The 20,280-nt window shown below is 41.2% G+C and overlaps 1 protein-coding gene across 2 annotated transcripts in view; it reads left to right on the forward strand.

Annotated features, from left to right (window-relative positions):
- The window catches only part of SKI (SKI proto-oncogene), a 119,813-nt gene that overhangs the window by 83,722 nt on the left and 15,811 nt on the right, over nt 1-20,280 (forward strand). The gene's annotated exons all lie outside the window — the stretch shown is intronic.

Consider the following 20,280-nt stretch of genomic DNA (forward strand, 5'->3'; position numbering starts at 1 on the left):
CAGCACATGATTTTAGTATCTAATCCTATTAGTCATGACCCAAATCAGCTTTAAAATGGTTAAATGCATAGAAGAGGAGTAGGAGTAGAGTGTCAAGAATAGCTTGGAAGAAGATGTTATCCCACATACCAAGGAGTTGGTATCTCAAAGGTGTCACAGTGATGGAAGTGAGGAGAGGACTAAACTGCCAAGCAGGCTTACCAAACAAATAATGACTGTCAATGGAACATGCACTAATCCATTAATTGAAGATATCCCTTGGTACTCCTGACACAGAGCTTCCATAAGGTTCAGGAAAAACTGTTCTTGTTCTACGTCTTTGAAAATAAATACCCATCAAAACTGCCAGTGATTTCTTGTGTTTAGAGGATAGGATCAGGAGCCAGAATCCAGCAGCCTTCATCCTTAGCTCTGGCATTCGCTGGAGTGAGTCACTTGGCCTGCTTTTGTTATGCAGTATGAAGATGGGAACAGAGCTCATGCATTTGATGGCACAGCTTGTTGGCTCTTCATACAGGTCATGATTGAAGTTGCTGTAAAATTAGTCCTAATTTCTGAAATTAATTGTCACTAAAAAAGTGGTTTGGCCTTAATGTTTGGTTCACTCTGTGTAGAGCTGTGGAAATGCTGCTCCATTTACATTTTTTATACTCCTGTTTCTCACCACTCTAAACACGCTATCATGCTGTCTTTGGATGGATGAAAAGAACCACAGACCTACAAAGTAGCAAGTGGAAAACTGTAGGAAAGAATGTCAAGAGCACTGACAGGGTCTGAGGTAGCTGTGCTGGAAATTTACAGTGTATGTGTTGGAGTAAAGTGAGTGTCAGAAAACCCACCGTCAGGGATGTCTTGATGGTGTTAATGCATGCACATTAAGTGCAGCCCTTAATTCATTTGCATATTTTAGTTTCTTGGTACTTACCAATAGCTTTGCACCCTATCTAGAGGGAAGGTTACCCAGAAGGTGGCAAATTTTCAAGGTATTTTAAAAGCATACATTTGCCAGAGATAGATATTGCTTCACTTCTGATTTTGAAGGGGAATGGGGGAAGGCTTAATGTTGCAGCTTTCCCTTTGGATTGTGGTTATAGTCCATGTTTTAATCACTACTTTGATCTGATTAAATCCTCAGCCACAGAGAAATCAGCTTAGAGAAACATGTCTCCTGTTGAACCTGAGCACAAGAGCAGTTCAGAAAACCAAGCCAAGCCAAATACCATTAGAAAAAAATAAAAACTTTAGCTCTCACAAATAGTATGGTGATGTGGTAAATCACATAGCACTGCTTTATAACAGGATATTCCAAGTCTACTGATGGTGGACATCCAAAACGAAAATCACCTAGCTATACTGAGGTTTCATCTCCTGTGCAAACACGTGAAACCTGTCCCAAACATAAAATGAAACCTTCTGGATTTTATTGTTTTTTTAATCTTGTGTCTTCTGTCTCTTAATATGGTGTCAGGAATCAGGTATGTATAGGATTGAGAAAGGGGAGGAGTTGTCATGCTTTGCCTGGGAGTTGGGGATCAAATGGAGATTTAATCTTTCAATCTGTCTGTTTTCTATTACACTCAATCTCTTTTCAAGATGTTATTCAAATCCGTACATGAGTGTCTCTACCAAGATTGTAACAGAAGTATCCCATTAAAGAATTCTGATGGCACCCAACAAAAATCCTTAATCTGTGGATCAGTATTAAAGCTGTACAGAGAACAAAATAGGGGAGGAAACCCCACTTATTTAAAATGAGAAATGTGTTTTTTTCTGATCTTAGATTTACCCTGATATTACTTGCAGTGTAGCTTTCAATAGACTCTGTGTTCATCCTTACTGCTATAGGCAATGAACATCTACCACTGACTGCTAATCCTAAATTAAAGTTGTTATGTTTTTAAATGTTGTTTCACCTGATCTTTTGAGTCAGCAGGACTACAACAGTTTCATCCTGGAGTGAAAATGAAGAATTATTTCTCCCAAACTCACATGAAGTGGGGGTCAGGCTATGTGAGACTTTGTTATAAAAATTCTGAGAGAAAAGTCAGTCTTTTCTGCCTGTGTCTTTATCTGAAAATCTGAAGAAGCTTCGTTTTGCAGCTAAGTCCTTGTTTACACTCTCGCTTTAGCTCTACTAAGCCAGAACAGTTAGACTATACCATTATGTAAGGATTGCCATTTTAAAGTTCTGCAAATTAATCAGCTTCATGGCATTCCTGGGTGATGTAAACCAGTTAAGTGATTTGCCCAAGGTCATGCAAGTCTGCAGTGTGAGAGACAAGACAAGAATCGTGTTATACCATGGTGTCCAAAATCTTAACAAACCAATTTTTGGCCATTTTTGTTCATTAAATGTTGTGAACTGTTAACAAGCCCTGTTAGGCCTCAAGATGCTTCAAGCTCTGTTATACCGTATACAAACAGAATGAGTGTCTCCACTAACCTATTCCCCTGTTTGTAAAGTTTCTCAGGGATGACTAGAGCAACAACAGCATTCCTGCCTGCAGGCAGAGCGATGATTTTTGACAGGTTTGTTAGTTGTCATGTCCCCTGCAGCATGGCTTTAGCTTTGCCCTAGGAGAAAAGCTCAACAGAGGAGAGAGATCTGAGAAAACTAAATTTTAAGGGACTGTCTCTATTTTGAGGTGAGTTATACTACCCCTTGCTGAAGAACCTAAAAGCTTCCAACTGCCTCCTCAGTCAGCTGAAGGTAATTGCAAGATGTGCATGCGAGTCAGATGCATAAATACAGGGGAGGTGGAGGTGTCACTTTTTTTTTTTTTTTTTTTTTTTTATCAAGCTGCAGAGGAGAAAAGGCATGTACAAAACCAAATGCAGGTCTGCCTAGAATACAGCCCGCCAGCTATTCTGGGAAGGCAACAGCTAACAAAAGACATGAGAGAGGCAAGAAGACAGAGGGCCCCAACCTATTGTTTCCCCTCTTCATTCCAAATAATCATGACTTTCATGACCTCCTGGCTTGTTCCCTCCAATGAGGATTTCAGGACAGCTGCTACCCTGAACAGCTGAGCCAGGCATTATTTGCCTGGTTTCCTGCAGTTCCTTCCTCCCATTTCAGCAGCAGTAGTGGTTAAAATGATAAACTTCTCTCCCACAAAAATAATTGGTATTTTTTAATAAAGGTTTGGGATTCTATTTGGTATTTCAAATAATTTTTCCTTCCCTCCTCCTGAAATTTGCTGCTTTACCGCCATTCCCTGTTCCATTTGCAGAGTTTTTTTCTGTACAATAATGTCTCAGCCTGTTTCTTATGGGAGTTGACTAAACTTGGCCTTGTTGAGAACAGGATTGCAAGTTTGTCACAGCGAGTTTCACCACCTCTGCTAATTTGCAGCATAGTTCAGTTCTTTTCCCTCTTAAGCAGAAGTCTTGCTATCGTGGTTGGGAGAAACTGCCCAAATTTCTTGGGAAATAATCCTCAAGCTGCATGTATAGGAGAGCTTAGATGACTGTGTAGGATGTTTGCCTTTGTGTTTGAGGCCTTTGGAGCTTTTGGCTGTTGCACCAGGTAACTTCAGTTTTCTGTCTATCTAAAGGTGATAATTTTTGTTCCCATTGTTGGCTGGCAAGATTCTCCTCGAGATGAACTTTTATTTTTCTCAGCCTCAGTGGTGTTTGTTTAGGTGAAATGTCAACTTCCTTCTGATTCACGCTTTCTAAACTAAATTTACACCATAGACAGTATGGTGCTTTTTTACCAGCAGGCTGTTATTTTTTTCCTTGAGGAGACAAAAATCTGCCCTGTCTGGAGTCATCCTGTCACCGAACCCATCTTGTCCACTGTTATCTGATTTCTCTATGGTACATTACCTTCTCAGGCCTCCGTCTGCCGGGTTGGTGCCTTGCGCAGAGAGATGAATGATTTTCAGCCAGCCAGCTCCACGCCTTGTCCAGCTGGGATAGTGAGCAGCGAAATGTTTCATTGCTCCATTTCCAGTGCAGGTCTTGGGTGTCAACTGACATAGGTTTATTCCATTAAACCTTCAAATTAACCTGTTTTTTTTTATGTTCAATCTCAGAAAAATGGAACAGAGAGATCCTTAGTATGAGCTAGGTAAAGATTCAGAGATTAGAATTGGTGACATGTAGTCTCATGGTTAAGCAGGGAATAAAATAAATAAAAAGCATTAGTAGGAACATCTCTTCACCTCTAATACCACCTTATAACAGTAACATCTGAACCATGACTGTGTCTATCCAGGCTCTTCATTTTATGTTGGGTTACACAAGTGAATGTGTGGTCAGTCTAATTTCAGATTTTTCTTTCATGTTTGAGTTGTGCAATTTTTTCTTTTGGTGTTGCAGTGCACCAAGACACTTCAGTGTATGATGGTTCGCAAATATGTGAAGTCCTTATACCAGTTTATTCTCGCAACTTTGTGTTTCTCTTATACATCCTTTAAACCATGTAAAGATCTGGCAATGTAAGATGAGTTAAATTATTTTTATGGGGAACTTCAAAGATCAAAGTAAACCATAGGACTACCAATCTTCCAGTACTGGAGGACTGCATTGTTGTTTGAATCTTCGTATCAGATGTGACTGGTTGTGCTGGCACGATGAGTGACACTGGGATAGATTGTTTGCTTGGATTTTCATTGTTGGTCTGTTTACTGCTGCAGTTAAGTCAGATTGGTGAAGGTTACACAGCAAGTAGTCTTTTATGGACTTGCTTCCTTTGGGGTGGTAGAGGGTGTTAATGGCAACATTGTAGAGAGAGAATAAAGAAAATTGTCTTCCAGAGCTATAGACGAGAAGGAATTTCCCTTCAGAAGAAGCAGAATGGTTTTAGTCCTTTTTGGAAGATGTCAGGCCATTTTTTCCACACAGTCATCTTCCTGGTCTTCGTCCTTGTCTCTCTGTAGTAACAATAAATGTGTATGCAGAAAGTGCAGGCATCTAAGTGAATGCCTTTGTCTGGTGTATGTGGTGCACATACACAGGAAATTGTCCAGGAATACACCATAGTACTGCAAAGACCAGCAGCACAGGGCCTGCTGCCCAAATTTGTCCTCTTGAAAATGACCAGTAGCTCCCTTCCTTCCCTTCCTTCCCTTCCTTCCCTTCCTTCCCTTCCTTCCCTTCCTTCCCTTCCTTCCCTTCCTTCCCTTCCTTCCCTTCCTTCCCTTCCTTCCCTTCCTTCCCTTCCTTCCCTTCCTTCCCTTCCTTCCCTTCCTTCCCTTCCTTCCCTTCCTAAGCAAGGGAGCATGTGTCTGAATGCAGATGTTGGACATTTCTCATGCCACCCCACAGATCTAAGCCCTTCATTTATGTTATCACAATTTCCTATACAGGACCCAGCCTATGGTTATTAAGTTCCCTCCTGTGCATGATGCACCCTCACTTCAGTTTCTGTCATTAGACAGAGATTTCCTGACCCTGTTCTAGATGATACACACCAGCTCCTTCCCTGATTTTATTTATTTATTTTATTTGTTGCATACTGGATGTAAACAGCACTGAAATGCAAACCCTGTGAAGCTATTTCTGTTGCTGAGCAGTTACGTTCTCTTCGCACAGGTCTGATCTTCCTCCTTCTGTTCATACTGGTGTTACGGTGTTTGCTTTCACAGAGTGAGGGCTTGATTCAGTCTTTTCTTTGACCCAGGACTTTTGGGTCAGGCATTTATAGCTAATTTACACCACAGCTTTGGCAAATATACAGCACAGTTCTACTCTGCCCAGAATAGGGAAGGCCACAAACCTGCACTTATGTAAAGGTTTTGCTTGCTTCATTTTGGCTGGGCTGCTCATGATGATTTTTAACATACGCAAGACTTCGAGAAGGATTGTGTTTCAATCACTGCATTATAGGCTTCATTAGAAAGGTTCAACTCGCAACTGGTTTTGAGTCTTTAAAGTTTCAAAGAAAAGAAGAAAATAAAATATGAGACTTTGAAGCCATCACGATATCAGGGCTGAATTTCAATCCTGTGTTGATTCCTGTGATGTGTTTGATGCAGTGTCAGTGTTGTGATTGCATAATTCCGTGAGAAGAAAGGATGGCAGACTTAGACTGTTACACTGGAAATCTTGCTTACTTTGCAGTTTGTAAGTCAGTTGTGTTGACGATAAGAAAAAAAAATCCATCCCATCATTTAAGAAAAGGAAAGTGGGGGAAGGGAAGTTGGCATTTATAGCTCCAAACTTTCTCTCAAGTCCTTTCTTTGTATTTCTGATCTCAGGCTGCAGTCCAGACTCCATGGTGGTTTGTAATTAAACCCAAATTTTGAAGGTTCTGTGGAGTTCTCGTTGCCTACCAGGTCAAACTGAATCTGGTTTCTATCATGGAATATTTTAGTTCAGTTACCCCTTGAGGAAGTATAGGAACAGACAGTCCATTCATATTGAACAGATGACCGAGGCTTAAAAAAAAAAAACCTTTTTGTCTATTAAGCTTATGGCTAAGATATTATGAAAACGGCTTAATAATGTGCCCTAACATTTATACCACACTATTTTCTTACTTTAATTTTCCAGGCAATTAAAAATAATTGAAAGTTACTGCCAAACCCCTGAAGATATACTTCTTCTTTCAAATAAGCTTATTTTCATACTTGTGAGGTCACCAGATATTTATTTGACCGTCTTTATAGGGGTCAGGCACATTACACACACAGAATGGGTATGTGGAATAGAACTCGCATTGTAACAAGAAAGTGCGAAGTAAGAGCAAAAAAACAGTACATATCATGCCCGGTGGGTATTCATATTTATTATTTGGGCACGACAAGCATAACTCATTACACATATACCGACTGAGGCCTAAATTCTGCAATTCACAGAAGTACTAAAAGTTAAATCTCTCTTTAAAGCCTATTAGTTTTGAGTAGATGTAAACAAAAGTTTGAATGCTTTGTCAGGCTGCATTGGGGCCAGCAAATACCTCAGGGGGAGTTACTCAGCTGAGTAAGGTCCAGTCTTGTGTGGGCCCTTTCGGGGTGCTGCTGGCATTCCTACATCCCCAGGTACCTCTGTGGCAATGAGAAAGGCAGCGGGGAGAGAAAGTAGGAATTATATTGGTAGATGCAGACTGCATAGAGTCAAACCTCTCTAATCTCTCCTATTAATAGAGTTGTAGCAGACATGACCCATGTGGCTGTGCAGTCACGCTGCACTGTAATATTGCTCAGCCAGTTCTCCCCCAAAGGTTTACAATCTATCGTGTTATACAAGAACTGAAAGCCATCTTGTAGTGTCCCAGATTTCCCCCTCCTGTCCATCCTATTCCCCTTCCATTTTTCCCTTCAGATTGTCTTTTGCTGCCTTATTTGATGTTCTACAAAGCAGGTTTTTTGAAATATGTTGCATGTATTTCTATATATGTATTCACATACGTTCTGTGGGCATTTCCTCCCAGATCTATCAGCAGTCAAAAGGTGAGTTTATGGTGTCAAAAAAAGAAAAAAACAGGTGAGATTTTTATCAGAATTTTGTATATTGAATGAGACAATTTACTCAAGGCTTCTTTAGTATTGGTGTTCATGTTGATCATCCCAGTGTAGGGGGGGTAATATTTTGCTCAGTTATTTAAAAATTTTTTTGTAACTGTTGCAAATGTTTCTCTTTTCTCAACATTACTAGCCCCTTAGGAAAGGACCTTTGTCTCTCAAAAGTGTATTACTCCTGCATGGTAAATGTCCTAGCTAAAGTTAGTTCTATTTAGACAAGTCATTCAGTGGAACATAAAAGGTACTTCCAAAGCAAACCCTTTCTGACAGAGGAGGACTGCTTTGCTGCATGGGTTTGCCAGAAAGACCAAACTAAAGGGTCCTTTCCTCTCCTTCATTCCTCCTCCTCCTCCTTCCCCTCTTAAACCACCCCCAGCCCCCCTTAACTCAGCATCTGGTGGAAAGAGCATGTGATGCTTATTTCTAAAGGCAGCAAAAGAAGCTTTGAAAGTCTAAGACTGTAATTGGTTGTCTGCCTTCATCCTTGGAGCTCTGGGGAGGTCTCAGAAGTAATAACTGTTACTTAAAGTAGATGAGCTTCTTGTGGCTTTCTTAGAATTGTAGAGCACGTTAGTTGTTGGGTGCTTAAGGAAGCATCTGCCTGTCTGTAGCTTTCAAAACATTTTGTAAGCAAATAATTTAGGTTTTTCCTGTATACTATATATGGATGGTGAGAAGTTGCTCCTCAAAAAGTGTGTTCTTACAGAAATGGCCTGCCTTGACTGAAAAGATATGAAGGAAAACCAAGTTTCTTTTCATGATATTAAATTTGCTCAGTGTCTTAGTTATTGGCATCTAAAATATCCTTAACTCTATGTTTACTACTCCTTCAGTCAAAAATGGAGTCATCTTTTGATAAAAAGACTGAAGGTGGTAATTTCCACTAGAACAGGATAGGTAACTGATGCCTTGCACCACTTTTTCACTAGGACGAGGGGCTTTCGCTCACACTTTTAACCTTAGTAGGATTTGTAACTATTAATTCATGATAAATGTATTGACAGTATACTTTTACCGATATACATTTAAAGCAGTCTTGGGTTTAAAAATTGTGTTGCCCATTGGTTAGAACAGAAAATTCAGGCTCACTGGTGCATTATACTCAGTGTCTTTGTGAGTGTATTTGAGCTAATTACAGTTGTTTTCCTGTACCTTGTTGTACTTGGGCTTCAAAGCAGAGAGACTGGCTCCCAGTCCTGTCATGAGATACATAGACCGTATCTTCCAGAATAGTCTCAAGGTTTCCTATAGTCATGTCAAGTAAATTAAATGCAAGTGAAAAATAAACGTACTGCAGCCGTAGGGCAGTGCTGCCTTTCTGCAGCCTCGAGGATCCCAATTGTTCCATAGAGGTTTTATTCTAGTGTAGAGATGATTACCAAAATGAAACTACAACCAAACTAGATCTGCTGATAAAATGCCTTTTTATTAAGTAGAAGGGTGAGGGTGTGGAACAGGTTGTCAGAAAGAGCCCTATAAATAAATCCAGGGAAGTATGGATCACAGTGCAGACAAGTGGGGTTGTATTTGCTATGCTCCACTGGCTCTTCAGACTTTGAAGACATCATGAAGTAATTCATCATGATGTCGTTAGACAGTTGACCCTCGTTTAGACTGACAAAAGACTCTGTTCCATTGCCCTCACCCCTCTGTGTCACATGCTTGCACACATGTGCCAGGCTTTTGGCAAAGGTGTTGAAATAAAACTAACCTGCCACAAATATCAGATTAAGTAATAAGAGGAAGAGTGGGGTGAGGACTGAAGGCCATATTTTTCAACTGAATTGTGAGAGATTGTTAAATATACACTGCTTATTGACTTTGCTATTTTATATTCTATTTTCTTTTCCTCCCATAATTTAACACTAAACACAGACCTTTGAGCTTTGTTTTAAAAAATGCACAGCGAAGCCATAGATCTGGTAACTATCCCTAAAGTTGATCCATATGACCTTGATTGTATTTTTGCCTGATGTGCACTGCTGTAAGAGTGTCAGAGGTTTGGATTAGTATCAAAGTGCCTAATGTAGTTTTGGCACAGCAGACTAGAGATGGGAGGCAGTTGCCCTGAAGGTTCACCGTGGTGGCTGTTACCTGCACTGGAGGTGTCGTGACTTCAGGACATGGACAGTTCTTAAACTTGTCTGGGAGAAACCAGATGTGCTGTGAAGACACTAGATTCTAGCAGGATGGGACTTTGTAACTGCAGTGATAAAATTATGTGTCACCTAAATAGTCACGAAACCTGCGAGTAGGGCTTGTGCTTAGGAAAGATGGCAAAGTAAGAGAGCTGAAAGTCAGATGTACCCAAGAGGAGTAAGTTCTGAAGGGCCAAAAGGTCTCTGTTACAAAGGCCTGTCCATGTAATTGGGGGGCGGGGGGGAAGTAGGGTGCTGGTAGATTTTTGGTTGCATCACCGTGTTGAATCAGGGACAGATTCTGTGCCCTTGGGAGCTCTGTGGGCACAAGAGGAGTTGGAGAAGAACCCAGATCAGGGCAGTCTGGAGCTCCGTAGCTGCCTGCCTGGGTGCTGCAGGAGAGTTTAACAAAAGAGCACCAAAAGCCCATCTGTGTTCCATCAATTTAGAGCCCTCTCTCCCCTTTCCTGGCTTCATAAGCTGTCTGGTTGCTGAAGTTCATTATGCATTAGTTGGTACTTGGGGAAGAACACCGGTGTCTGGTAGAGAGCTGGTATTAGTGGAAATCACAAGGGGAATACTTGTCCTTTTGTGTAACATTTGAAACTAAACTGAGATTCTTGGCTGGCAGAGTGGACATGTCTCCACAATACAAGAACTGATGCTTTGGAGAGAGTTTGAAGCTGGAACTTAAATGCAGTTATGGCACGAGAGCCTGGTTTCACTTCAAAGAAAGTGTGAGGAGAAAACTTTGTCCACAGATGGCTTTTTAATTACCAGAACCGTGACCCTACAAACAATTCAGCAAAGATTGGGCAAAGCAAATTTGTTCAGAGAGGAAATTTTGATTTTTTCCTTGATGAACTTAGTGGCATAACTTCCCTCAGCTTCATTTGCAACAGGAGCCGAACCCTTAGTTCCTTCCAGCTGCCAAACCTGCTTTCTGTTTTCCTGGAACACCCATGCATGTGTGTGTGCAGGCGCGTTTGCCTGCTTCATTTGTTTTCCTCAGTCAGTCCCACTCTCCTTCCCTTGGTATTGACAGGGCATCAGAGAGTTCCCAGGCAACTGTTGCCAATAAAAATGACCAGAGGAAAAGGGGCCATTCTTTCTTCTTGGCCCCTCTGACTGGGTTTATCCTAGTCTTGATTACTGGCTCTACTCAACTGGTGGGAAGTGTGAGTTGAACTTTTTCGGTTTGTTTTGTTTTAAACCACAGGGCAGGGAATTATTTTCAAGCCGTAACTTTTAGTTTCCACTGGATGGGCAAAACAGACTCTTAGCCAATGGAAAAGAGGCTTCCAGTTGCATCAGCCAAGAGCCAAAACACAAGTACATCATGTCACAAATAATTAGCTATCTTTTCAGATGTTTCTTTAAAAGAAAAAATTAAAAAATCAGATGGATACTTTATTTGAGGGATTTAACACTGACATCAAGATAGCTGACAGCCACGTTCACGCAGGGCTTTTACTTTGTTTCTGGATTATTTTGGTTTTCCCATCTGTGCAGCGGGTATCATACTAGAGTGGTTTTGTGCTTGCCCATAGAAGAGGGATTTCGACTAGAAGAATCAGCGAAGCAGAATCACTTTGAATGGGAAATACTGATTTTCTTGAGCAACTGCTAAAAATTCATAGAATTTTGAGACTAGAAGAATGGCTATTAAAAGGCAATGTTTGTAGAAGATGTGGGGAGAGTTTTGAGGATTTATAGGATCAGATCTATATCAAAGAGGAATTTTATATGATAGATTTACAAGCAGAACAGTGAAATAAAGGACTAATTGTTGAGATCAGGGATTAAACAGCTAGTTGAACCAGCTGACCATTTGGTTTTTTAATGTAGATTTTTCAATGTAGATAACACTAGCTGCATCTTCATGCTAACCAAGCTTCACTAATACTGAACTTCGGAAAAAGTTAGCAAGGTGCAGTTAAGTCTCCAGTGGCCCAGAAGAATCCCAGAAGGCTTACCGATCTTTGTGAAATAGAAAAGTGGTGAGGTTATTTGCATTTCCTTCATTTCAAAATCAAGTTTCTGGATCTGGGGTTCACCTGGGAGGTTGATGCTGGTTTTGCTTTACCACAGCTTACTAGAAATGCCTTACTGTTTGCTTCTTAGAATAAGTGCAATCATCAGATGTCATCTGGCCTAATTTTTGTACTGAAAGAATGAAAGGAAAGAAATGTTGAGACAGGAGAGAAAACTTCTTTTCCTTTCTTTCATGTTAGCCAATAAGCTTTGAAAATGACTGATGACTTATGCCAGGGGCTACATAGAGTGTTCTAGAAAATAATTTAAATTTGACTTTACAAAGTGAATTCATCAAAGGGTACTCTGTAGGAATCTGCTTTAAACTGAGATAGCATCTGACATAAAATAGTTCAGTCCCTTTTCACTTCTGTTGTAAATTTTGGATGTGATTCCATAGAAATTACAGTTTTTTGCACAGGTGTGATAAAAACTCAGTTCCTGATTTTAAGATGAACTTCTTATACTACCATATGACTAAGGCGTAACCTCTTTACACAGCATTCTTTTCAACTAGTTGGGAAATTGCATTTACTTTGCTATCAGTGAAGTAATATCAGCCTTTGCACAACCAGAAGATCCCCTCTCAGGAAGAGACAAAGTGAATCCTTGTATGCTCATCAGTAGAAAGGGAGAACAGGTTAGTTCCAGGGAGGGTTTTTTTCACAGCTCCTTTTTATGCCTGTGCATAACAAGCGCTCTCCGAAGCGCTCTCAACTGTGGTTTGTGAAGATTCCCCACAGGTCAGACTTGGGGGACACACTGGCAGCCAGCATGTGTGCTGTGAAGGCAAGAATAGAAAGCAAATACTTCCCGTAATCACACATCCCAAAATGACAGGGTAAAATGAGTACTTATGCTTCCACCAGAGCAGTGAAAAATGGGAAGATGGAAAGTCTGGACTCCTGCCCAATGAAACCAAAATTGTAAAAAAGAAAAATAAAACAAATGCTACATACACTCCCTAGAACTGACACGGCAATGTGGTAGCTTTTTTCTCTTTTAAATATATACAGTAGACAAGCAGTAAATCTTCTTACAGCTCCGTAGAACAGCATTATTTTTAGCTTTTTTTATTATCGAGACAACCCTTCATAGCTTTCAATCTATAGCTAAAGATATTTTTTTTTTTTAATCCATGTGAAAGTGCAGTCCTTACAAAGACCTCTAATACCTTATTAATCATTTTTGGACCACGTCACAAAGAGGCTTTAGGAACCAAGTGTTCTATCTATCCATTGACGTGCTTGTGAAGGCTTAAAGGATGCATATAAAGGGCCTTTTTTCTCCATGTTGAATATACCTCTCATTCTACATTTTTTAGTTTGATTTTAACTAGAAATCTGAAAGAAGTCTTAGGATAACCAGAGTAGCACAGAGCACGCTCCGTTCTCATGTGGTTCAGCTCTTGGACAGACTCAGGCCTGCAGTTCGTGAAAGCACCATGTGGAGAATTCTAAGTTGAGTTCCCAAGTTCAGGAATGGCAGCCTTGGTGGCATCCAGAAGTAGCTTTGAATCCTCATCACTGGTAAGGGTACATTTCTTCTGAAATACCATTTTGCAAGGCTGTCCAACACAACACCATCATGGTGCCAGCAGGAGCCTGAACCAGTGTTAGGGCTCTGAGAAAAAAATTACATGGGTACTACTAGAGGAAGAGTTGCCACATGGTGCCATGGCTTCCTTGTGCTTAAAATAAGACTGCATCTTCTTCCAAGTAGAAGTAGAAGAAAATCCTTATAGCACCATTTAAAAATGGTTAAGTAATATTAGTCATTTTATATCTACAGGTCAGCTGAGTTTAAGTCCATGGTTACACGAGTGAACAAGCAAAGCCATTTAGAGTAGAACCTAAATGCTGTTTCTTTCAGTTCCCACTTGTATTACACAGTGCACTCTTCATGGAGTAGAAGAGAACTCATATGCTCTGATTTCTCAACAGTGGTCTATGCAGATATTTTCTGGAGAATTTCCTAGGGCTCTTCAGGCATTACTAGTAGCGTGAAATACAGAGATTGGGGTAGTTGCTTAGATTCGCTTTTCATCAATGAGTAAGGAAAGCCATCAATTCCTCTAGAAATAAGCTTTCAGAGCTTCTCGTGCTTAGTTTTTCTATTAATTAGCAGTGCAGGTAATGAAAATAATAATCTCTAGAATTTTTTGTTCCCTTGCTGCTCTTTGAATCCCAACATTTTAGTTTTTGTAGTGCCTTTCCTGCAAGGAAACATTAATTAGTTTATTAATTTTAACAAGTATTAAAAGCTTTGTCCCAGTACTGGTTAACAGATAAATTGCCAAGCCAAATAAGAAGCACTAGCAGCATTCTCATACGCAGATGGCATAACTGAATGCAGTGCAGTTGCCTGGAAAGGTAGTTTCAATCCATCTTTTTCACTGTGTGGAGGTTTTTTTTGGCTGTTGGATAAGTTTATTCTTAAGAACAAGGTAGTGTTGGTGAAATAAGCTTGGCAGAACCTGGAGAATAAATGGAGCATCTCAGTAGCATGACTTCTCCTGGCTTTTCACGTGCTTTTGCTCTAGTACAGCTTATGAGCTTCTGAAAATGCCATCCATCCTGCCTAAATCCTGACATAGAAGAACACCTCCGAAGGGTGAGAAAGATTGTTGACTAAACTCCCACTTGGTCCTTGGCTTCCCCAAGTATGTTAAAATGATGCTGTTTTCCTAGTGAAATGTGTACCTGTCCAGTCCCTTCCTTGTAACCCAGCAAGTATCTGACAGATCGGCCTGTATAAAGTAGCTAAGGAAAAGAAGCCTGTTGCTGACTGGCATGAATTTACTAGAGATGGCTCTTCACTGCTCTGGAAAACTTGCGGTATCCATAAATTGAAATGGGTGAAAGTCTTCAGGCACTTTTGTAACATTTTTACTGGTATAGCTGTAGTGGCAGAGAGTTTTATTCTTGACACATCTTTTGAACAGAATTAGTTTTAGTTTCCTAGGGGAGGGTAGTGGAAATTATTTGCTTAGGGTCTTAGAAATCAATCAGTAGCAAAACTTGGAGTCACAAGCCCTTTCCTGCTTGTGTGTCCCACCCCAGTCCCGGCTACAAAATCATCTTTCCTATCCAATTTACCTAAGGAGGAAAGTTTTATTGAGAAATAGGTGTTAGGCTAGTCTTTCAGAATTTCCATGGCCTGTGGTACAGATGTGTTACTTGCCAATAGGATATTGCACCTTTACTGCTCTCTGTAGGACAGCTGCTGGTTTAGGTGTTTGCCTAAATTCCAGATTCCCTTGGAGTAAATGAGCAAATGTGAGCTGAGATGCTCAGGTGGTAGCTTTTAATAGGAAAAACATAACAACCAGTTAATTTGTAATCAAAGGCTCACTAGGTTAGTGGGAAGACCCTGCTCAGCCAGCAGACCCTCAGGGAACCTCAAGGACTGACCCGTTGAGCTGGTGGTGCTGCGCCACCGCAGCTTTAGCACTGAACACCAGTAGGGGCACTTGATGCTAGTGGCACAGTGTGCTCTCTATCAGCTTTTTGCTCTTTCAATGTATTTTTATCTTCTGATGTCTGACACATTTCGAATCCAAGTAGTCTCTCTCTGGGGTTTCTCTGCGCTTGTATCAGACCAGTGTCTCCTCTTGCGGTTTGTGCCCCTAATGAGAAAGCTGCTTAATTTTCACACCCAGACGGAGTATCAGATGAGGCAGGAAGCCCCACCCTTTCTCATGGCATAACTGAACTCAGCTCTTTGCATGAACTAGCAGCAGAAGCAATAGCTTGAACAAAATGATAGTACGCTATCTATAGATTTACAGCCCTTTTGTTTTTATTTATTTTGCTTACTCTGGTTACACATGCTTTTCTAGCTGCAGAGTTTTCAGTGGAGGTGATTCTGTTTTACACCAGAATTAGGAATATGAAATAGAATTCTTCAGCCTCCCAGTATTTTCCCAATTAATTTTTGAAGAGACTGAAATACAGGTTGCTGTGTGTTGGGATAGCCTGATAGCTTTGGGGGACTTTAAATCTTTCATTTTTAAAGATGCTGCATAGGATGCTGTGATTTCTGCTGGTATGGTATCTGCGTTTCCAATCCTTCTGCAAGAGGAGTGGACTGGGCCAAGGGACAGATGCCCCAGCCTCATCGGAGCATCTGCCCAGAGCACCTTTGTCCCTTTAACTGTCTGGCTTCTACGCAGGGATGAATTGGTTTGGTAGCCCTACAATGACTCAGTAGCCCCATGCAGTGTGGGTCACTGCACTTGCCCCCAGCCTGTCACATGTCCTCAAAGCTGCAATAATAGCTGCTGCAGCACTGGGCTGGCACTGCATCACCGAGTTTAGAAGAGCAGAGAAGCCTGAAGTTTTTATTCTTTCACTCATATCCTTCACCACACACAGTGGAAATGCATTCACACCTAGCATGGGAAAGGTTATAAACACAGATAAACATATGCCGTTAACCCTGTTTTAACAGCGATCTGTGTTTTCAATTAGGTTTTGGATTTGATGCTAAACTTAGACCCAGTTATGGGGAGATTTTATCGGCAGAGGACAGATGAGAATTTGGAGCATGGGCTGCTTTTCTGAAGGTACATTTCTAAGCTAAAAGTTGCACAGGCCAGAAGGCTTCTTAAATATTTTGAACTCCTTTCACCTAATGTTTCCCTTCTTAACAAGGCAAAAGAAGCCTATTTTTCACTACCACGTGCATCACTGCACATTAGCTGAGCAACATAGCAAAACCTAGGTTGACAAAGAGCACACTGGAGTTTGAAGTATTTTAACAGGGACCTTGGAGTTTTGTGAACACGGGGTTGCACTGCGATTTAGTCCTGTTCAATAGTGCTGGTTGTTTTTTACACAAGATGTAAGTGCACACATTTGGCAATGTATGCCTTTATGTATTTATTTATGTATTTATGTAGGCCTGGGCTGCCAGTTGCGCAAGACCAGTTGCAGTTCCAATGACATGACCACATTGCAGGCTTTGTACTGTACTGGTGGTGTGTCCTTCCCAAAGGGAGTGCTGCCCACTTTGTGTTGGTGTTAGCTGATCCCCGGTGAATAGCTGCCCTGTCACAGAGTGCCCGGTGCCGGTGCAGCGAAGCCAAGAGTGAGGAGGGAACAAAAGTCATTCACTTATCCCAGTTACATACTGTTGGAAATAAGGTAGGGAAAAAAAAGTTAATTACCTAAGGAGATGTACTTTGGTAGATACTCAGAATCCTATCCATGAGCACTCCCAAATCTTAAAATTTAAGAACATTTTCTGGGCTCATTTTCCATTCAGTGTTGCAACGGGAAGTAACGTTCAGATATTGTGCTGACCTCGTACTTGCCTGGTCTGCTGGTTCCATTCATGGCACGGAGCACTAGGGAAGGCTTGTCTTATTTGAGAAGGTCAAAAATTCTTTCTGCTGGTCTCATGGTTTGTTACTGTAATACTTAATTGAAGTAGAAAATTTGATCTGACATGTCAAAAGTGGCCCTGGTTGGCTAGAGGCCAAATTGGGCTGCTTAATTTCAGTTTTCCTTAAAATGGTTGACAGTAAAGTTCACATGTCCAAATTTCCCTTTGGAATGTACTTCTCAAATTTTTTTCAGTAACTTTATAAATCTTTCTGTATCTGTTTTTTTCTGAAAAATCAATTGCTTCAGAAAACAACAGTGTTAAAGCTTAAGTAAAAGTTTCACATGGCATTTCTGGGCCCACTTTGTATCATGAAGTCTCTTACATCTGTGGATCGGAGAAGATGTGTACTAACAAATCACTTTGCCCAGCGCAAAGCCCATTCGAGAACAAATTATTAAGTTGCCTGCAATGGAAGAAAAACTGAATAGGAAATAAGGAAATACTTACTTTAGTCTTATAGGGTTTGGGTTCAAGTTTTTCATAAGTCATTTATGAAGATGGCAAAAAAGTTACATATTCAGTATTTCTTTAGCAACTTTTTATGTTTCATTATTTGGCAAAGAGAAAATGAAATAAAATCATCCATATTTGAGCCGATACCAAGGTTTGCTGGCTGCTGTGGCTGGGTTGGAAGTGTCAGAGTGGGGTATATTGTTGCCTGGAATCTGTCCTAGAGTGGGATGTAATCGGTGAGTCATATGAAGAGAAGATTTTGTGTTCAGTATCTAGTCTTGTTCCGCATCTATCTTCTTGCAGTTGTGAGCAAATCTGCTTCTGCCTCTCTCCGCGTCAAGAGGCTGCACAAAACAAGGAGTGCGGTACAGTACATTACTGACCTGCTTTGCATGTTTATAAGTGGAATTTTTGATGGGTTCATGACAGTATTTCTGTGGAGGGGGGACAAAAATGTTTTCAGTGGGATGTCCAAGCAGATAGAAACGTATACCAGAGCAAAAATTTAACCAAGTGACTCCAGGCAGTAGCTAGGAGCCTTCTGTTTCATGAGTTTCAGAGGACAACCTCCATTTCTTGACTAATAACAACATGTGGTGCCTCAGACCAGGTGGGAAACTACTAGCACTCTTACATTTTTACATTGTTAAAATGGAACCTAAATACATGGTGGGTTTTTTAAAGCACGTACTGAGAGGCAATTCCTGCCTCAACCAGCAGATGATCTGTGTAAACAAAATGGGATAGTGGATGGAAAGAAAACTGGCAGAGGTCATCATAGCAGTTCAAAAATTATGTTGCCAGCAGTCCTTTTCGGAGTCTAGCTGAAATGCTTTACCACTTTAGACAGCACTAGTTTGTGAGGAATACTGAAGAGACTTCTGGTGGGAGATGACTTGAAGTTAGAAAAATCTGCACGCCCCACTTAGCACTTGCTTTTCTGTCCCCCTTTTTTAACCCCATTTCCATCTCTTTGTGGGAAGGCAAATCTGTCTTGCCCCCATGCACACACCTTGTTTACTGCCTTGGTTGGTTTTTTTTTTTTTTTTTTTTTTTTTTTTTTTTTTTTTTTCCTAGCAGCAGCTCATATTTTCAGATCAATACTGGCTCCTGGCAACAAAAGGTTAAGCATCATTTCTCAGGTCTACTGAAATGTTTTGTGCTCAGAGCCCTCCTGACCGTTGGTGCCAGCCTTGATTTAAAGGGGAAAGAATGGGGAAAAAGAAGGGGGAAGGAAGTCGAAAAAGCTGGAGATGAGACTTGATATCTTTCAAAACGCAAATGAGTTCATTCTATTTGAAACACCTCTCCTTGAACCTTTCTAAAACCTAATGCTTGCTCTCCTTTCCCCAGAGCTGCGTGTTTTCATGCGTGTCCCGTGGCGGAGGGGTGCCGGCCCAGGGTGGCCGTCTCCACGCCTGCCTGAACAGAATGTTCTGCAGACAGCAGAGCGCGGATGGTCGGGGGGAGGAACGGGTTTCCATGCTGAGTCTTGCCACCTGTTGCCTGTTTCATTCCAAGCCCCCCTTCCTCCCCACCCTCCACCCCAAGTTCCCCTCCCCGCACAGCTCACCATCCCCAGTGGATAGGGTTGGGATCAGTAGTCACTTGCCAAATACCTTTCTAATGCTGTCACTAAGTCTGCACAGACAGCATCTCTGAAAGCAAAAACAAATCTTTTCCAATGCATTGTCCTGCATTTTCTCCAAAAAGCATTTAGAAATGCCTTTTCTTAGTTGAGTTAGATGGGAGGGACTGTGCCATAGCCACTACAGGAGTCAACCCTAGGGAAGCCTGAAGCTGTGCCGAAAGAATCCTCTGCAAATCCATTGAAGTTGGCATTTGGCACTGGCACGGGCTAATTTTGTCCTTGGGGTTACACATACACATACCCATGTCGTTGTTCTTCATCTGCTACATATGGAAAGCTGCCTCGAGCTCCAGAGTGCCAGGGAATGTTTTACTAAAACCTCCAGACTTGGTTTGATTATGTTACTATGCACACTGGGCTGTAGAAGCGGTGAGAGCGGTGTGTGCTGCCAGATGAACTGGCGTTAGCTAGATACTCATCGGTTTGAGCCACAGTTCTACACTACTGCCCTGCTTCCATGGAAGTAGTAGACTGTTCGTGGACATGAGGTTATAATTTCCTCCTAATTAATGTGCGCAAAAGGGATGGCATTGCTCTAGTTATATAGCTGTTGGGTTTGTCTGGAAGTCAGTTGGGAATCTGGAGAAGTGCTTTTTAACAATACTGCTTTCAGTTCCTCATGTACTCTTCAGGTGAAGTCATTTTAGATCACAGTTTTCAGGAGTTGAATAATCATCTGGAGAAGCAGCCTCTAAGTTCCCAATTTAAGATACCTTGAAGGGGACTGATTTTCAGAACACTAGAGATTGGCAAATAAGATCCTTTCTTCCGTTGTCAAATAGACCTGGTTTTGAAGCATTTCAGGCTCTCAAAATGTTGCCCATACCCGTGTTTTAGAGACACACCTGTATAAATACTTGTTTGCTGACAAAAATCACAGTGAGGTGCAAGGATGAAAAAATGTGATACAAATATGAACGATCACTAGTTACTGCAGCATGGTTCTGCCGCCTTCCTTAGAAACAGGTTGAATGGGAGCATGGAAAGGTAGAGAGTTTGGAATTGCAAAAAGAGAGAAAAGAAAGAATAGAAACCAAGGAGGTATGTTTCTCTGATTCCTTCTAGTCATGATGCAGCATAGGGTCCAGAACCTTCTCCCTCCCTACTGATAGACGTGTTTGTACTGGCAAGGCTTCAAGCT

This window comes from Tyto alba, unplaced genomic scaffold, assembly GCF_018691265.1.
Source record: "Tyto alba isolate M040663 unplaced genomic scaffold, T.alba_DEE_v4.0 Super-Scaffold_20000042, whole genome shotgun sequence".
NCBI classification, from domain to species: Eukaryota; Metazoa; Chordata; class Aves; order Strigiformes; family Tytonidae; genus Tyto; species Tyto alba.